The sequence below is a fragment of the Lycorma delicatula genome, chromosome 9 (assembly GCF_047948215.1).
Source record: "Lycorma delicatula isolate Av1 chromosome 9, ASM4794821v1, whole genome shotgun sequence".
NCBI classification, from domain to species: domain Eukaryota; kingdom Metazoa; phylum Arthropoda; class Insecta; order Hemiptera; family Fulgoridae; genus Lycorma; species Lycorma delicatula.
The window spans coordinates 45,549,893-45,571,484 of NC_134463.1; positions in this window are offsets into that span (position 1 = coordinate 45,549,893).

A 21,592-nucleotide genomic window follows, 5' to 3' on the forward strand; every position below is an offset into this window, starting at 1 on the left:
AATAATAAAATAATAAACAATTATTACTATTATTATTAATATTATTATCCCAAACTTTTACAGCTTTTACTTTTGCCAGTGACGTTCCTTAAACTCGGAGTAATTTATACCAATGAAATTAGGCTTGCTATTTTTGACTAAGTGCCTTCCGGACAACATGGCATTATTATTGTTATTATTATTATAAACAATTTTATATTATACTGCTGTAAAACAAGCAAAAGAATAAAAATAAAAAACTGCATCGTTGTTGTTGTTATTGCTGGCATTAAAAACCTTTGAGCTACAACAACGCAACAAAAATGGTGTCGTTTAATAAGTTTTCCACGGCTAATTTAAAAAGTAACCTACAGCATTCTCCAAGTACTGGTCTCATACCGAAAAATAGTTCGTTTTAAGAAAATATTTGCTAAATTTCAATAAAAGTGAACAGTGCGTTACAGTTGAACCATTATTTAAGATATACTGTGGACCACTTTCGAAATTAGATTTGAAAAATGAATTAGATATGAATTTTGGATTTAGGACTATTGTAACATCTAGTTGTGTACCTCTCCTTTTGATTGCAATTGACTGAACCAGAAGTGCCCAAAAAAGTCCAAAACCCAAATTTTGGACTTTTTGTTAACTGCAGTAATAAGTCCTCTCACTGAGATCTTCTCAACGATACCAGTGGTACTTTTTCATTGGTTCCAGAGTTATTGCCAAATAAAATTTTAATTACTGAAATTTTTGGATCTTAAAAGGGGAAGGCATATCGGTTCGAATCAAACTATATTAATTAATAAAATTGATTAATTAATAATTATTAAGCTCTGATTCTAAAAAAGATTTTACGATAAAAAAAAATTCAATAATAACAATAAAAAAATATATCTAGAAAAATATCAAAGTTAATGAAATAAAACTTTATTTACTTTTTCATTTTAAAAAATGTGTATGTGAAATTTAATAGGCATACAAGGAAGTAATATGGTGTCCACATCAGATTTTTGTTTATGTTTAAACCCTGAAAGCAAAAAGTAACAGATATATTAAGAAAAGAAAATTAAAGAAAGAATAAATCAGATTGTGAAATGAAATCTAAATATATAAAAAAGATTGCAAGAAAAAGTCAAAGAAAAAAACAAAATTGAGACATTCGTTTCCGTCGCTTTTACAGCCACTCTGCCTCCTGGACCCCCTCTGTATTCATTAAACTCATGCTTTTGAAAATAATAATTATATAAAAAATAAAGCCTGTTCACTTTATTATAACTATCAGTGTATTGTAATTTTTTCAGAGCCGCAGTTTAGTCAGTAAAAGACCCGAAAAGTTTGAATGATCTTCAGTGGAGAATCGCCAAGAACGCACGGTTCTTAGCGTTCCTACTTTCATGTACGGCGCAGCCGGTCGCGTCGCAGATACATTAACACTGGCATTTAGCTGTGTTGTTCAATCGCTGCGCCGTATATATTCGTATCCTTAAAATGTTAAAATTTAATAAAACCCCAAAAATGGTTTTTAGATATTTATTTTAAAAAAATATTTTTAACCCAAGATCGAGTAAATATTTAGTTTAATTTTATCGGAGATGGGGAAAATTTACAAAATCTTACCTTTCTTCACCTCTTTAAGGTCGAATTTAGAAATTGGTTTTTAAATATTCACATGATTACACACACCAAAAATCAAGATGTTACTTTCTCATTTGTTACCAAAAAATTTAAAAAAATATATATACATAGTAAAATGCGTTTAAACCCGGAATTTAAAAAAAAAACCTTTCTTAGTATACACTTAAACTGTGAATGTATATACAAATTTTCAATTATTTATCTTCAGATGATTTTGCTGGGCGTTGATTGTGTCAGGTCAGGACAAGTTTATTATATTTTAATTATTTTTATTAATTCATCTTAAAATTACGTATTCATTAAACGACATAAATTTGCTACAAGTGTGTATGAGCCGATATTGTTATTAAAAAATATAATTCATTGAAAAAAACTTTCATTAACGAATTTATGTAACGTTGAGATTGCATTACCGGAAACAAGGAATATAAAAGGATATTTTCACTCCCTAATTTCTACAGTCATTCTTCAAATAAATTGAATCTCAAAGTAATAAAAAGGTAAAGTGTATATATGAGATCAAACATTTTTATTTCTATCTAACACTATTTTATTAAAAAAAAAAACTGATTAATAGTATACAAGATGTATAAAAATAAGGCAAAAGATATTTGAAAATCTAATTAATACAACAAATAATTTAATGTAAAGCAGTGAATGTAAAATATTATTTTTAAAGTCGGTGACTTGTGAGATAAAGTTATATTATGAAATATACGAAGGTACGGGTAAATTTAAAGGAAAAGCAGGACTAATAGGAACCTAAAAAAATTTGAAGAGATGAGAAAAGAAAAATAATATAAATCGTGAATGGAAGAAGAATGAGAAGAGAGATAAGAAAATGAACTTTTTTATCCACGTTTTTCTTCTGGTTATGGCAATTTGCAGTAATTCTTTTAAATTGCGTTAAATGCGCTGAAAAGATTTCTAAATAAAATAATTATTTACATATTTCATGAAGTAATAAATACTTCAAGGAAACGTATAACTTTCAATAAAGAAACACTTTTCATCATCAATAAAAATATTTTTATTTTATCAAAGATATTTAAAGTTAAAAAAAATTGATATTAAAGTTTCAATTGAAAAGATTTGAATAACCTACTGGTCTTACCATTTTCATTATTATTGACCAAACATTTTCGTTTAAGAAGATATGCATTTCCACAGAATAACTACTGAATTTTTTTAATTTTTTACTTCTCGTTCCGACCACTACGGATCAAGTTTACATAGTTTTGACTTCTTTTTTTTCCTCAAAAGGTTTTCTCATTCTTTTGCTCTGTTATCGCCTTTCTTTCTTCCATCTATTCAGGTTTACCCTTCTTTTTCTTTCTCTTTGGAAACTTAGATTCTCTAATCATTTTTTCTAATTTTTCTCTGTCTACACAGATCTAATGTTTTTAAAGAAAGACCGTTTGGTCTTTGTGGCTCTGTTTATGTAGAAATTAAATATTTGTTCTGTCAATCTTTGGTTATTCATTCTCCATAAATGTCCATAAAACTATAGAATCTTTTCCGGATTAATTCCCGTAATTTTTCTGTATGTTAATAAATTTCATTTTCGCTTTTCAATTTGTAAATTCCATCTTTATATTTTGGTCCATAAATTTTTCTTAAAGTTATTTTTTCTATTTCGCTATTTCTTGTTCTGAAAAAACTGCAGATATCTGCCCCATATAGTGCTTCTGGTAGGACTAGAGTTTTATATTGCCTGAAATTGGAGTTTTATAACAGGGATTTATTATTGTAAATATTATTCGTGAGATGAGAGGCAGTTGCCATTTTTCGTTCTCTATTCTTCATCCCTTTTTTTCAATTAAATTTGGTGTTATGATTTCTCTCAAATATTTAAATGTTTGAACTTTACTTATTAATTCTTTGTTGTCGGAAATTTTTAGGGTTTGAGTTCTGTTCTCTTTGTCATTGGAAAACCAGTTAGGTTTTTTCATAAGAAATTTAGAGAAATTTTAAAATCAATTTTTCTTGCACATTCCCTTAGTTTTTGAATTTTGTTTTAGACTTGTCCATATCTCTTGCGAAAATAGCAATAGCGTCTGCGAAAATCAGAATGTGGTGTTTATGAATTTAGTTTTAGCGACCATTTTTATGTTTTCTTGTATGTTTAACTTTTTAAGTTCTTACTCCCGTTCTCTTATAACTTTTTCAAGAACACAATTAAAGAGGACTGGAGACAGTCCATCTCCTTGCCTTACTCCAGTTTTAATTTCGAATGGTTCTGAAAGTTCTACGAATTTATCTTTCGATTTGATGCTTTTTAATGTTTCTTTTATAATGTTTATTGCCTTGGGATCTATTTTAAATTCTTCAGGGATTTTATGTAGAGATTCCCTGTGAGCTTTTTTAAAATCTATAAAAATTGTAACTTATTTTAGATTTTTAATTTTTTGGTTTAGAAAAATTTGTTTTATATTAAAGATTTGCTCTGCACGTAAATTTGAGAAATTATTCATTTTGATATTGGATGAAAAAAAGCTTTTCAAAATCATTCTTACATTAAAAACTACGATCTTTCGTTTCTGAATGACCCCTTTTAGATTTACTTGAGATTTAATGCGAAATCTAACTTTTTGTAAATATTATGTTTTTTTTTTTTTCATTTTAGCCACTTTGGACCACGTTATTTTAACTAATTCATTTTTTTCAGTTTCTTTTTCTTCCATATCTCTTTCATAATTTTCCGGTGTTTTTCATTCTTCTGTCCAAGTATACTTGTTCCGGTATTTTTATTTTCCCTCACAATCCGTGATGTTTTGCAATTTCTGTCTTAATGATGAATGTTCTTTTTCGCATGATGAACGTCATTTTTCTTTTAGGTTCTCAAAACCAGTTATTGGTTTTTAGATTTTTATAGTATGTAAATAGCCTGTTTGTCAGCCTATTAGGAATCATTCTTTGAGTGAAATAAAGAATGAGAAATAAAAAAATCACCTTCTACACCACTGCAGAAGGTGATTTTTATTTTTCTAATTATCCTTAGACTTTTTTTTTGGTGTTCAAATACAGTTCAGTTCAGTTCATTATTGTGTATTCTTTCAGTCTTTGATATGCCCTATGAACTTTCTCAGTATTCTTCATTCTTTTTTATCGATTATAAGTTTATTGTATGTTAGATATTCAGCATATATATAGAGCTTCAAGACAAACGACTAGTGTAGCGTTCATTGATAATGATTTCTTACTCTAAGCGTCCATAATTAATGGAGAGACTAGTTAAAATTTTATTTCTTCATTTAATAATGGCTTGCTTTTCAGAGACATTAACTTCAATTATTTATCCTAGATATTTGAATTTTTCGGTTGTTTTAATTTTCTAATTTGCCGTTAGTTTTTTGGGAACTGATTTTCTATATTCGTCATAAATTCTATTTCATCGAGAGAGATCAACAGTTCTATCATTTCTGCTTGATATTTTTTTATTAAGATTATTTGTTTCGTTACTCTCTCTATTGAATCTGATATGACAGCTAGATCATTTTTAGCCTATTGTTAAGCTTTTTCTGGTCCGATTTTACCGCTAATTTATATTCTTCCACTTCCACTTTTTCCATTCTCTAATAACTTTTTCCAGTACATAAATAAAAAGGACAGATCCATCCCCTTGTCCTACCTATTTTGTCCTATCGCCTTGTCTATTTCGAAAGGTTTTTTAAGAATCATTTATGTTAAAATTATACTTATCTATTTTAAAATTTAAATTAAGCTTAATTTTGTCGGTTTGATATAACTAATATCATAGCTTACGTATGAATCTCACTAAAACTGGATTAATTATTATCATAACATAACATAGGACAGATTTTTACTTTAAGAATATATAAGGCTAAAATATAAAAATTAAAATAAATGTTTAACTTTTAAGTAGGTGTAACTTATAAAAGTAGAATAATACATTATTAAAATTTTCACTGAAGTGAGGTTTTTAAAAAGAAAATGGTTTCATGCAACCTTATGCGGATGTAAAAAATGAAAGGAGTAAAATTCCTAAAATGATACTCTTTCAACTGTTGGAGTGAAATGAATTTCAATCTCACGTACTTTAGAGAATACTTTATCCGGTGAACAGCAGCGTCAGATGCACTACTGCGTTATATCGATGGCTATTCCCTATTTTTCCTTTTCTAGTCTTTTATACCATCTACACCTTTTTGAACCTAACATCGGAGTTCGTTTATTATTCTCACAATTTATTTATTTTTTATTTACAACCACCATCTTTAATAAAAAGAATTATCTAAGCTTTTTTACTAAACTTTTTTCCTTCACGTGTCACTTTTACTTTCGTAAGTAACACAAAATTATGAATTACATGAACCAACGAAGAGAATAAAAAAATATGAATACAATAAATATATACAGAGTTATGTTAATATGCATGTGTTGACATTCGATAAAAATTGAATTTTATATCGAAATATAATTCGATATGTAGAATAATATAAAATATAATTCGTATATGTAGAAAGATAACTCTAATCGATATCAGGAAAAAGACTTTTAGTCGTAATCTTCTCGATACCTATTACACCGAGGATATAACAACCGCTAATTTACAACTTTTCAACAGTTAAGCATAAAAAAATTAAATTTAGTAAATCTTCCTACCTCGAAGTAATATATTTCTTTGGAATGAGATCACCTCACCCCCTAAGTACCATGTGGGTTATCGAAAAACTTTAAATTTTTTTAATAAAATTATTAGATCACTTTAAAGGAAATTGAAAAACAAAAATTTTGACTTATAAAACCATCGGGTTACCGATAACTTTAACAACAATGGCGACCATTTAATACATTTGTTACAACTAGTCTCAAAAGTGTGATAGTATGTCGCAAATACAAGTCTCATACCGAAAGATGAATGGATGATTTTGTGATAGCAGCTTTGTTTTTTTCTTTTAGTGTTTCAGAGAATTGAACCAATTATTTAATAGATACATTAGTTCACTTTTGAATCTAGCTGTAAAAAATATCAAATGGTCGTCATTTTTTTATGGTTGTTGCAGTAGTATGAATATTCTTACCTAAGTTTTTTTTAATACCCTTTAAAATAATTTGCTACAATCCTACCCATTGCATGTAAAATTTATGAAATTTTACTGTTTACGCCAATGCGTAAAGCAGTTTTAATTCAACTTGATATTTAACTTATTTTCATCTAAAATTTAACAGCATTTCAATTAAAATGAAAATTTCAACTATAAATAAGAAATTTTTCATACACTGGGATTTATGTATTTCATTCAACATATATATTTATATATGCTCAGCTGATGTTTTCATTTATGCCTTCTGTACTGATTATTTCTTTAAGATAATTATTATTTCATGTGTTTATATCTTAAATGGTAATAAGAAGAACTTTTAATTAAAACAAAAGAAAATCATCTTTTGGATTGTTGTATTGTTTTCTTTTCACATATTTAAACCATTTTCTTCTCATTACACTTCAATTTTATGAATAAGACACTACATTTTAAACTCTCTTAAAAAGTGTATGTTTCAATTAACTCTGAAAGTCCTCCTCTGTTATGTTTAATTCTTATGAATCTTTGTTTTATGTCAAAAATTCTTTAAACATTATGTTTGTGAATTTCTTCTCTGTAATTGTGTGACAAAATATTAAACTCAAAAGAATTTATTTCGACAGAAGTTAATGATTTTGAGATTACATTCTGTGCAAATTAACAGCAAAATATTGTTTTTCATCCTACAGTAATTGCTGTTTTCTATTATGTTAGTCCAGATTACATTCTGCGTAAGTGAATATTAAGATATTGTTTTTCATTGAACAATAATTCGTCTGTTAAATATCGTCCATTAAATAATAAGTTTATTATACTTTTTATCGTTGTTATATACTTTGTGTATGTTATTATTATTATATACTTTGTGCATCTCAATGAAGTACTAAAGTTAACAAATTTAGCTATACTGTAAATGTTATAAATAGTTTTATAAAACAGTTTTTATTTTGCAGTTTTTTTAAATATGGTTATATAATTCTCATTTCATTCTGTAAAAAAAGTCCAATATTCTTTTGGCTAATAAAATTATGTATAATTTTATTTTTGTAATTTGCCCAACAGTGCCCAACAATCGTTTTTCAGATGAGTCTTACATCAAAAAAAGATTGTTGTAGCATCTGCTAAATTTTATTTTTTTATTTAAGTTGTCGATTAAGTAATAGCGTCTATCTTTTATCTGGAGGTCCTGGGTTCAAATCCCGGTTAGGGGTGGCATTTTTCATACGCTGCAAAGATTCTTATAATTTCATCAACCAAAAAATTAACTGTCATATTTATTATTGTGTATGTTGAAGTCCTTATCAAGAGAATTATTTGTATGTTTCCGTAATTTTTCTTTTGTATTTTCCCCTAAGTAAATTATATAATACAAGTAATATACAAAGATTGTTTGAAAATGTTTTTTATTTTAGTATTTTTTTACATATGCACATAAACCTGACACAGTCGGATTTTCAAAATACCACATAGAACTAATTGGTCTTAACAAAACTAAACAAATTAATTTCTTCTAATTCCTTTGGTGAAATCCTCACCCTGTAACATACATTTTTATAACTAACCTGTTAAATCTAATATTTATACTTATACTTAATATTTATTTATTTATACTAACTACTGTATCCCTGTTAGCTAACACAATATTGTATCCCTGTTAGCTAACACAATCTTGTATCCCTGTTAGCTAACACAATCTTGTATCCCTGTTAGCTAACACAATCTTGTATCCCTGTTAGCTAACACAATCTTGTATCCCTGTTATATAATATATCTTATATTATTACATTGATGTAATAACATAAGTACATACAGTACTTATAAGTATATTATTACAGTACTGTATGTACTTATACAATACATACAGTATGTATAAGTACATACAGTGATGTAGTACAACTACATAAGGAAAAATATGTTTTGGGTAAAATTTTGATTGTACCAATTTTATTAATGTAATACGTGCATGTAAAAAAGTTTTGTTTATTTATTCAACTATAATAATTTTATTATAATATTATAATAATCTCAACTGTTGAGATAATTCAGATTTATTTATCTGATATTTACCTGTTTATTATTTACCCTCTGTTTTTAGAAAAAACAGAGTATTTTCTGTCTTCTTTTTTTTGGAATAGGTATTTTGATAGGAAAATCTGTGCAAAAAAATTAATTTATTTCTTAAGCAATAACTTAACTTAAAAAAAGTTGACTAGAAACATGGGGTCATTCACCCAGTCTAAATGTAAAAAAAACTTAAATGTAAAACTAAATATAAAAATAATTCATAATTCAGAAGGTGTTAATGAAAATTATTTGATGTTATATAATGCAGAAAATGATATTTTATTTGGTGTTATATGATGCAGAAAAAAATATTAAAAAATATGTTGAATTCAATATCACTTTTTAAGAATAAATGACTAAATAAAATAAAAAATGGTGTTCAGATGTATAAAAGATTATATACTTTTTTTCGTTATTTTGATAAAAAAATGGGTATCCTCTGAGTTACAAATTTGCAATTTGTCTAAATGTTAAATGTTTTGACTTTCTGAAATTAGTCTTTCTTAATCTTCATTGTTTTTATTTATAGTATAATAAATTTTTTAAACAATAAATGCCATACACATTTAAACCTAATGCGACAGTTTAGTACTTTATTGCAGTTTGTTTTATCCCAACACACCACATTATTATTATTATCCTTAAGAATTGGGAGCTAGAGTGACAGGTGTCGTGGAAGTATGCGTGGTGACAGAGGATGAGGGGCAGAGCTGAGATGAAGAGATTGTACGATGGCCTGAAGATGTAAAACGATTCAAAGCGCTATCATTTGAAGTTCCGAAGAAAGCGATATTACCCTTTTGACAAAATAATGTATGATGCGAAGAATTCTCATGAATTCTAATCTCATAAGTTCGATGAGAATCTATCGGAAGAATTTTGAGCGAAAAAGGATTTTATCGGTTAAATTATTACAGTAGGATTTTTGGGTGACCTCAGAGAAAAATTTCTCAGAAAAAGTGGTATCAGCATCAAGGCTTTCGAAAATATTTTTTTCAACCGTGAAGAATTCAATCAATTCTTCATATGTGGGTACATTTTTTATGTGGGTAAATTAACCCAGTCATTGAAATTGCCTGAAAATATAGGAATTTTAATTTTCGGAGTTTAAAGACTGAAAAACTGGTTTAATATTCGGATTGAAATCGGGAGTTTGATTTTACAACTATCATTATTAGTATTATTATTACTGCCCTGATTATAATATTATTGTTATTATTATCATTGTTTTATTACAAATATCGCACATTGGTCTCACTTCGCCGGTTAACAAATATGAATTTGTTAATCGCGTGTGACCGATTTTAAGTCTGGTCGCTTTTCCATTTATATGGAGACGTTTTTACAGAGTTTAATTTTGTATTTAAACTCCTCCATTCAGCATTCCACTTGTTTTTTACTATGTTTGTTAGACGGTTTTTAACATCTGCCACTCTTACAGGAAATGCATCTAAATCATCGCAGACTGTTGCATTTCTGGCAGCTTCGTCTGCGTTTTCATTACCTGTAATACCAGCATGCCCTGGAGTCCATAAAAATATGCATCGCTGTCCTCGTTGATTTTGAACGTATAAAATGGACAGGATGTTTGCAATTAGGACATCCTTAATGTTCTTGTTCCGAATTGCGACAAGTGCACTTAAAGAATCGGAACATATTAGCACTCTTCGGAAAGGTGTTCAGTGTAGCGAAGAGCTTGCTGAATTGCAGTAAGTTCTGCCGTGTAGACACTGGCCACATCTGGCAGTTTCCAAAAGTGGGCTTTTTCATTTTCATATATGGAGCATCCAACACCATGTTCGGTTTTAGAACCGTCAGTATAAATTCTAATATGTTCTTCGTAACTACTGACGGTTGCCAAAAATTCCTGTTGGATGATCACTGCTGGTTTCTTTTTTATTTCTCCTTGAGAGAGATCCAATCTTGTATTTACCGCTGGTAAGAGCCATGGCGGTATTTCTCTAGTAGAAATTGCTAATGTATCAGGAATGTCAATTTCGTATTTACTTCTTAATTCGTAGTACCTAATAACATGCAGCCATAGGATGGTTGTTTTAACTTTATAATGTTTTGCAGTGGTATTCAGCTGCCTGATCATATTATAATGGATTTCATCCGGACCAGCAGCTGTGTTGCCTGCTTTTTCCAACGCTTTCATGAATTCTTCCATTTTAAATGGTACATTATTATATGAGTAATTATACTCAGTTCTAAAATTTAGTAGACATTCAAGTTCTTCTTTTTTGGTTCAAAAACCTTCCTCGTAGTTGGCCGTTTTGCTGGCCTTCTCGAAGTGATTGGACAATAGCTCTGCGATTTCGTTTGGAGTGTCCTTAATTCTATCTTCATCTTGAAGGCTAGTTATGGGCGCAAAATTTTTACGCCCACAAATCGCCTTCACTTTCCTCCAAACATCTGATGCAGTAGTGGTTCTGTCAATGGATGACACATATTGCTGCCAGGATCGTTTCTTCGAGTCAATCATGAGACGTTTTGCATACGCCCTGTATTTTTTAAAGGCAATAAGATTTTGTAGGGTAGGACGTTTCTTGAAGGCGTTATACGCTCTTTTCTTTCTTTTAATAGCTTCACTTATTTCTTCGTGAAGAAATACCGTGGAATGGGTTGATTCGTAAGTTTCCCAGATGTTTTGGGAATGAATTTCGATGCCGACTCAAGTATCGCATTTGTTATAGCGTCGACATCGTCCCCGATAACTCCAGTTGTTTCAGGGAGTATCGTTCTAGCTGTGAAGCACAGCTAGAATTTGCACCAGTTACAATTTGCACCGGGAAATGATCGCTTCCATGCAAATCTTCTAAAATATGGAAGCTGTACCTCGGTGCTATCGATCCGCTTATCTGTGCAAGATCTATACAGAACGTCGATCCATCACTGGCATTGAAAAAGGTTCCTGACCCATCGTTTAAAAGCATAAGTTCAGAATTCATCAGGAACCTTTCCAATTCTCTTCAGCGGGGATTTACTCGATCCGATCCCCAGAGAGAATTATGAGCATTAAAGTCACCCACCAGTAAAACAGGTGGGGGGAGCTCAGAAATTAATCTTGCTATGTCATCCTTATTCCAATCAAAATTCGGCAAGTATATACTGCAAACAGTGACCTGAAACGGAGCTTTATTCTAATGGCAACCGCTTGCAGGTTTGTATTTAGATCAACAGCTTCGGCGGTAGCTCTGGTCGATGTTAGTATGGCTACTCCACCTCTAACTAATATTTGGCGGTTGATCTCGCAGAAATGTATCATATCCTTTTAATTTAAAATTTTCATTTCGCTTGAAATGTGTTTCTTGCAGACATATACAAATCGGGTCTACATCATGTACCAAGCGTTGGAGCTCATGGATGTTTGAAAAACATCCATTGATGTTCCATTGTACTATCGACCCGCTGATTTTAAATTATATTATAGCCTAGGTTTTCCCTTCGGCTATCCTTTTCTTTTTTTCTCCATCTTACGAACAGCATCGTGTTCGTGAAGGTCGTCACCCGTAAAGCGTCCAGTCCGTCCGTAAAGCCGCCGACGACGACGGGCATGGATCGGCACCGGTTACAGGCGCCGATTGTGGGGCGGCAACCTGGCCGACCCCAGACCCGGGGGTCGCACCAGTCACCGCTTGTGGAAGGGGAGACACTCGTCCCCCCTGTGAAATTTTTTGTGACCTCTGAGGCTTAGAGGCCACTTCAGTTACAGGAGGCTTTGGAGCCTCCATAACAGACTCTGTAGCTGTTACTTTCTTTTCATCAACTAAAATCTCACTAAGACGGACTTGGATTTCAGGTTTAGCGTCCGTTTTCTTCTGTACTGGAGAAACTTTCGGTTTCGGAAATGTGTGTCTTAACAGATTCTTTAGTGCTGAGAGGCTTCATTTTATTTTCAATGATCCTCTCAATTAAGCCAGCCAAGGTAGGTGCAAGTTTGTTGATGATTGCATCAACAGCAGCCGCAGCCTGAGCATATGTTGCTGTTGCTCTAGGTCTGCGGGCGTTTACGATCTTCTTTGCTTCGAAGTAGCTGACCTTTTGCAGGGTTTTTACTTCCTGCACAGCCACTTCATCTTTGTAGACAGGACAATTCCTGTATCTACATGAGTGCTGTCCCTTGCAATTGATGCATTGAGGGGGGCTCTTTACACGGCTCTCCCTCATGCACCTCTTCGCCGCACACGCATATTTGCGTTCTCTCACATTTGATAGCGGTGTGGCCAAAGCGTTGGCACTTGAAACATCGCATTGGCTGTGGGATAAATGCCCGCACATCCAATCGATGTATCCCCGCTCTTATCTTCTCCGGCAAGTTAGGCCGATTAAATGTGAGAACATGAGAGGCTGAAGGTAGAACTTCGCCATTCCTCCTCGTGTTCAATCGGCGACACTCTATTACTCCTTGAGCTGCCAGTTCTTCTACAAGCTCTTGTTCCGAACAATTTAAAAGATCCCGACAGACCACAACACCCCTTGAGGTGTTGAGTGTGCCATGGAGATCAACACGTACAGCCAAATCTCCTATTTTTTTCAGCCCTAGGATCTGCTGAGACTGTATATAATTTACAATCTCTACATGCAGTCCCGTGAAAGTTTATCTAATTTCCTTAACAGGGCCTCCAGCACATTTATTTCTCGAGCGATGGGGAAGGGACTCAGCTTCGAGCAATTGCCGTCTTCCTTTGTGATAACTAAATATTTAGGCTTCGGAACGTTGCTCTTAAAAAAAGCTATTTGCATTTTCCTTGACTCTGCACTCTTACGACGTTTCGCCTCGGGCGAACAGAACAGCCGGTTCTAGACGAGGGTGTTTACGTGAACCCTCTGCCACGTTTGGTTGTTCAGTTTGCATGAACGGTTAATCCCTTAGGTAGTAAGGCTAGCCGCCGGGGAACACCCCCACTCCAGGTCTACTAATCTTGGAGGTCCGATCCGGTACTCCGGTGGAACTGGCATATGTCCTGGCAGAAAGCAGATGCACAATCTGTGCACTGACTCCAGGCTCCTACTCACAGAAGCTTTCAGAGCTCCCATGCACCGACATATATGGGCACCATTGCTACATGCTTGCCATAGCAGGGGGCATGTGGACAACGGAAGGGTCTCTTTTAAACCTGCAATAACATTGACCCCGGCTGCCACATCACCAGCTCTAGATATGGTGTGAGTCCATTTCCAAGTCATTAGTAGTTCATATCCTGCAGGTGGAAATCCAATCCATATGGTGACCTGAAGATGGAGAAGGTCAAAAGATAAGCATATCCAAGGAATTTACTCGGAGCCCCGTTAGGGCATATATATATATATATATATATATATATATATATATATATATATATATATGCCCTAATATAACTCTTATATAACTAATCTAACTAATATATAGGGCATATATATATATATATATATATATATATATATGCCCTATATATTAGTATTGTATTCCGATATTTATGTTTTTAAATATTTTATTTATTGTTTTTACTATTATATATATTTTTATGTAATACTGTGCAACATATGAAGGCTTTGTCCAAACTAAATAAATAAAAAATTATTATTATTATATAATTATTATTAAACTTTATTATCTGAATCTGAATCATTATTAAAGTTTATTATCTGAATCTGACAATAGAAAGTATGCTCTATGTTCAGCTATAGGATTGGTACATACGCTATTGTCACTGAGACATTGGTTGAGGAGCTCGGGATTTTATTTGACACGAAGTTGTATTTTCACGAATATGTTGCTCGGATTGTCAAAGCACGCCCGGGACCTTGGTCTTGTCCTTTGGATTTGTGGACGGTTTAACAATATTTCCACTTGTAACCTGCTGTACAAATCTTTGGTGAGAAGTCACTTGGAGTACTCGACCGTGGTGTGGAATAGTACAAGTTTTTGCCTTTGATCTGGTTGAGGGTGTTCAGAATAGGTTCTTGAACTGAATGCGTTTTAAGTTTAGAGATTTTGTTGGCGCTAGTAGAGAGGATATGTTGAGGCGAGATCAGACCTCTCCAGGTTATCTGATAGAAGAACGTACTTTGACTTGGTTTTATTTTATAAAGCTCTGCACAATAAACTTCAGACGCATTACCATGTTGTCTTGCAAAACCAGGCCAGGTCAGTGTGGTCTTTTAGGCAATTTGTGACACCGGTTGGTTCCACCGTGTCTCCGATTGAGTGGTGTACCAGTGTTGCAGTGGAGTTCCAGGATAAGCTAGGCTTTTGGGAAGATGAGACAGCCTTTATTAAACATTTGAGAGGGTTATGTGGCAATGGATTATTGTCCTTAGTGTAGTGCTCACTTTCATGATTTTAAAATTGTTTTTTTAAGGATTATTGCTTATAACTTTTTATTTGGAATGTATTAGTAATATTGTGTTTTTGTTTTTGTATGTTTTCATCTGTGTTTTTATTATCACTCCATAGCTACCGTTTTTAAAGTTCTAATTATTATTTTTTTTGTATTTGACTTCATAATTGTTATTATGATTATTATTATTGTGTTTTGAATATTGTATTTTTAATTTATATATGGGTTGTTGACTTGTGGCTGTTCCTGTGTGAATTTATGTGATATTGTGCAGCATACAAAGGTTTTGTGTAACTGTTCTGTTGCACAAACAAAGTAAATAAACAATAACAAATTATTATTCACCATTGCAAACACTATGGGAAACTTAACTAAATCTTATTTAATAAGGGTGGTGTATTCAGCTTACTGATTATTTTTTCAACGGTTCTTACATTTGATTTGGCTGCATAATAGTACTAAATTCATCATCTGGCCCTATAGTATGAGTATAAAATAAGGTTTATTTACATCTTATAAGGTTTATTTACCTTTGTTTAATACTTTGTAACATTCTTCAAATTAATCCAAAATACTGTCATATACTGTACAACACAAATTCCAGTATGTATTTGTGTCTAAACATTTTTTATTCATCCACTAACTAGAGCTTCCTGTCAAAAATGTCATTCTTTACAACACCCCAAAAAAAGAAGCCCATTAGATTAAGTAAGATAAACATGATGCCAATTTAATGCTGCCATGTTGTCTGAGGTATGGGTAGATATCAAGGTGCCATTGTTGTGTGAATAGATATCTGGATATTCCCTTAAGGCAAAAGCATAATGAGAAGGTGACCCCATCTTATTACTACAGCAGTTCCAGTAAGATTCCTTTTTTTAGCTATTCTTTGTAAAACAGCTAGAAAATCTTTATTTGAAAAAATAAAACTTACTTAAAAGCAAGTTAAATCTATTCTGTTTTTCAATGATTAACCATATATACTGCATTTTTCATAAATTTTAAATAAGTCTTTTTCAAAGTTGATTCTAGCCTTCGGTCTACGTCAGGGCTTATTTGATGTAAATCATACATTTATAATACTTAACATTCCTTGTCAGTAAATATTGTCAATAGTCCATTTACTAGATATCGCTTCTCCAATCTTATGTACGGTGATACCATTTTGTCTACAGGTATTGGTTATGTAAATGTTCAAAGCACTGAAGGTTTACTTCCAAAATATTACCTTTCATCTCGTCATCAGTCAAGCGATTCAATTTCGACATTAATTTCTGCTTCATTTAACCATCAAACACTACCACAGGATAAAATTTTAATATGACGGTCCATACAAGTTATATTACAATCATAATATTGAATCCATTTACTATGATAGGTGCTGTCGTATCAGTTAGGGGACTGAGGTTGACCCACCGGGTTGGTCTAGTGGTGAACGCGTCTTCCGAAATCAGCAGATTTGGAAGTCGAGAATTCCAGCATTCAAGTCCTAGTAAAGCCAGCTATTTTTACAGACTTGAATACTAGGTCGTGGATACCGGTGTTCTTTGGTGGTTGGGTTTCAATTAACCACACATCTCAGGTATGGTCGAACTGAGAATGTACAAGACTACACTTCATTCACACTCATACATATCATCCTCATTCATCCTCTGAAGAATTATCTAAACAGTAGTTACCGGAGGCTAAACAGGAAAAAGAAAGAAAGGGGACTGGAGGTTATTGGCTTATTGACATATATCTTTTTGAAATCATTGTGACCCCTCCACTTGTACCTTATTTTAATGAGTAAGTGCTTGTCGTTAAAATCTGTTTTATGAATTTTAACATGGCGTTCCAAGTAAAGTGAGAGAGGGGGTTGATTGGAAATGGAAATGCAAGGTTGATGATTGTTTTTTCCTTCTACAATACTCATTCAGTTAAATACTATACCCCTTATAAATATAATCATGGAAGAGATTAGAGGTCTGCAACATCAATCTACATGGAAAAACTCTGACCATATAGATGGTTAGTCTGTAGAAAAAATTGACAATACTCTTATCAGATTTGACCAAAATGGAAAATTGGATGGGTATAGAGCAAAATCATCCACCTAGGTTATACAACAAATACACCAAATTTTTCAAGAAAGTGACGAGAGTCAAGAAGAAAGATCACGGACTCTTCGGGTTAGAATGCTACAACAATATTATCTAGAAATATCACTTTCAATAGGTTAATTTCCAAGTACAACATATATCCTAAAAACAAAGTTTGATGGAGGAGAAATTGACTAATATTTTTTCTCTACGACCTCCAGTATTCGATATAAGCTAAGAGATTTGGAGCACAAGTAACCCAAGTTTAAATAACACAAACCTACATATTTCATAGATACAATTTATTTGATCTGTGAGAGAATTAATTGTATTAAATATTTTATATTTTGTTATCAAAATAATTCTTTTCTACCTTTCTTCTTCCCTTCTATCTCACTCGTCTGGATCAATTCCAGTTTTACCAGGTACTTATTTACTTTACCCTAAGAACTGAACTACCTTCTAAGAACTGTTTGTCCATCTATTTGTTAGATGTCTGTTTTCTAGAAGGTACTTTTACAAAATTCCACAATTCATGGACCTCAATTCCCAGAACATGGCAATACCTTAATTAACTTGTTTTCAATTGCAAGTTAATTATCAGCATGTGCTACCTGGGTAAATAACTCTTATCTGTAGTTTCTGTATATTTTTTTAAAATTCAATAGAAGGATCTGGGCAAATCCCAGCACCTTATATTCTCTTTGCAAAGCCTCCTGCCAAAAAACGATGGAAAAGAAACCGAAGGAATAATAAAATAGAAATACATATAATATACTGATTTTATGCTGCTAACCGTTGTTAGCATAACATTATATGATTTGTACTTCATCCTCATCACTAGATAATTTAAGTCTTCTTGCATGGCCCAACTGTTAAAAAGAAATAACACTGATAAAGATTCATTTATAATATAACTTTTTGGTTAATAATGAAAGTTGTCATTTCATTATCACTTACACTATTGAATTTAACTTCTAGTTTAATTTTTAATTTCATTATTTAAAAATAATTCACTAAAACTGTACCTACAATATACATCTAAAATAAAAAACAAGTGTATTCTTTCTCTTCCTGTGTTGACATTCTTCCACCCACACAAAAATGGTAAAGTAAAACTGTATTTAAATTGATTTTATATGCATTAAAAAATGATTCTCAATACATGGCTTAGCAGAGTTTTCAGGTCTAAAATCATATTTAATTATAGCAATTAATTAAAATGAAATTTCTCTATTTAGTTTCTCTTTTTTTTTTAATATTTTATTTTTATAAACTGTATTCATGCAAATTGTTTATTAACAGAATGTTAATGTGTACAACAATTTATTGTGTAAAAAAAAAGGCAAACATAGATATTCAATTTTTTAACATCCAAATGCTTCTGCAAATTATTTGTGCACATACATAAGAAAATCAATGTGAAGTATATTTATGTTATTTAAATGAACACTCAAACAGAAATGTCAGCTCAAAAAGCAGTTTATTTTTCACTAAATAAGGAATTGTCTGGATAAGTTACATTCATTAATAATGGTCCAACAAATGAACGATATCAAATGTTAAATACTGCACAACTTCCCGAAGAATCAACAAACATTCTCTGTATAATTAGATCATTATGCAGCTTAATGATCATTGATGAACATTGGTTGATGAACATTAAACAGGTTGAATAGAAGAAGAAATTAACTAAAAGTCATCAAATTTATTAATTATAAAAAAAATAAAGATGCCATCAATTTTTATCTAGATTTTATGATTTTTTTTTATGATTTTCTCACTGGAGAAATGAAGTTATTAGTTATAAAGTTCACCAAAGAACAAAAATGAAATCATTGACAATAAGAAGTTTCTTTCTGAAATAATTACTAATGAATGAACAATTACTAAAGCTGAGGGATTGAGTGATGAATTATTGTTATCGATGAAAATATATCTGCTGAACTTGAAATATTAACCACCCGTGAACCTACTTTTGAAATCTTTGAAGAAACATAGCACATTAAAGAATCTAATAAATCATATACTGAATGAATCTGTATTCCTAATTTAATAGATAATTAAATGAAATCGTTTAATGTCCAACAACACAATATTATGTATTTAAAATGAGATATACTTATATCTTGTTTTAAAGCAGAAATATTTAACATTTCTGCTGGTGATTTCAATAAAGTGTTAATAATGGTACACTGGATAAGCAGCATCTAATGTTAATAAAACAACTTTTTACTCTAATGCAATTTCCATATCAACAACTTACTCCTGGTAAACTGAATAAACTTTCTGATGAAAAACTCAATACAATAAGAGCTGGATTAAAATATTTTAAACTTTTAATTATTGACAGTTAGTTTAGTATGAAGTAAAACATTTCATTCAATTAACAAAATATTTTGAGTTTGAAATATTAATTTTATTAATTGGTGATGACATTCAAAAATGACTTAGCTTAATCTTCATTAAATGAATGTGATGTAATAGTACACTGTGCAACCAGTGTATAAAGAATAACAGAAGAGTGTAGTAAGTTATGACAAGTCTTGGCGAGTGTTATAAATTTCACAAGAGTGCATTAATGACAATCATATAGTTGCATACTACATTTTTTGTACGGCTGAGAAAATATTGTGATCATTGATTTAAATTAAAAATAGTGGTTCCAAAAATTTTCTGAGTTGCAGCGCCCTTTTTCAATTAAATATTTCTATGCCGCCAAGTAAATGTATGCCTACTCATAAATAAGAGATAAAAAAATAAAATTCATGTATTTTTTATCTTAAATTAATTATGAAGCTTTTACAATATTCACAGTGCCCCTGTTAAGAGACCACGACTCTCTGAGGCACTGTGATGCATGATTTGGGAATTACTGCATTAAACAATACTTTTTTGTGGCAGTATGTTGTTGGTCATAAGTTATGCCTTTTCTTTAATATTGAAGTTATTTCTTCAACAGAATCTGACAATTAACAAAAAGATAAACAGTGTAATGTAGAAACTTAGTTATTGGTGTTTTTTTCAAATTAATCTTTGCTTGCTAACTATTACATCAAAATCAAAAACAGCTGAAACATTAAATTGTGCCCGCTTCTGATCAGTCAATGGCTTTAAAAGAGTAGACTTTTGATTGGTTTAACATCTGTATCATAATGAATCATAATCTTCATTATGATAGATTCTAGCCACGTAATTCAAACATTATAATACAGGAGTATAAAGAGTTATTGAAAACATGATTTAATGTTGAAGACGGTGCACAAAAGATGGTATTTATCTTTTCTAAAAAAAAAAAAGTAGCAATAAAGTCATTCAGACCTAATTTACAAGGCTTAGTTGAATTGAACTCAGGAAATTTCAGTTAGTGACAAGTGACAAGACATAGATTAACACCAGAGAGTTAAATTGATGTATTCATTTCCTGCCAGTCCTGGAATGTCAATTAGATGGGCTAGATACAAACTGAAAATTCCTTGTTTCATTGTTCACGACATTGTTCACATTAAGCCAAATGATCGCCCCCTACAATATCAGTTTACTGATTCCCAGATGTTGAATCAGGCGAGGAGATCAAACTGCATGGCCACCTAGATCTGCAGGTGTGGTACCAAAGAAAATTTCCAGATTTGCATTAAAACGGTATTTTTGAAGCTGCTGATCTAATAATGCCACAGATTCTTCTAAACAATTTTAAAAAGGGTTTAATTATCATCTAGACTCTACCGGGCTACAAAAGGTGCACACATTGAACTTGACCCTAACCTATATTAAAACTTGGTGAGTTACTGTGTTAATTAAATTACATTAACTGGTTCTCTTGATATAAGCTGTTACATTTGGATACCTTTTGCTCAGATACATTGTGTAGAGATTGTATTAAAACATGCAGTAATGTTCAGAGAGTATACATACATATAAAATCGATAAAAAAGCAAGTGGATTAAATCAAACAATAAAACTTATATTTGTTACAGAATCATGTAAGATACAATAATCTGAGTTAAGTAGAAGTTAGAGAGACTAAATTCTGCTTAACTTCTACTTATTAATCAATTAATTAATAATTGAGAGAACAGTAATAATAATAACAATGTTCATTTGGGAAAATCTTACTACACTTTTCATTGATAACTGGTTTTTGAATTGAAACTGATGTTCTTGAGTTGATGTGTTGAACATCCTGTCTGACCTGAATTCTTCTTGTCACTTCCCTTTGAAATACAATACCCTTCTGAATAGTCACATAAATAATCCACTTAATCGATGTAATTTTATTACAAAAAACAAAACAAAAAAAATCAAGAGCAATATAAACACAACCTCTCACTATTAAGATACTAAGATAAACAGCTGTTATTTAATAATAAAAAGCCTAGTGTTTTATTAAGATACTTCAAACCAAAACAGTACAGTGTGATTTTGTTACAAACGAAATTATTTTCCCGAAGTGCAAGTT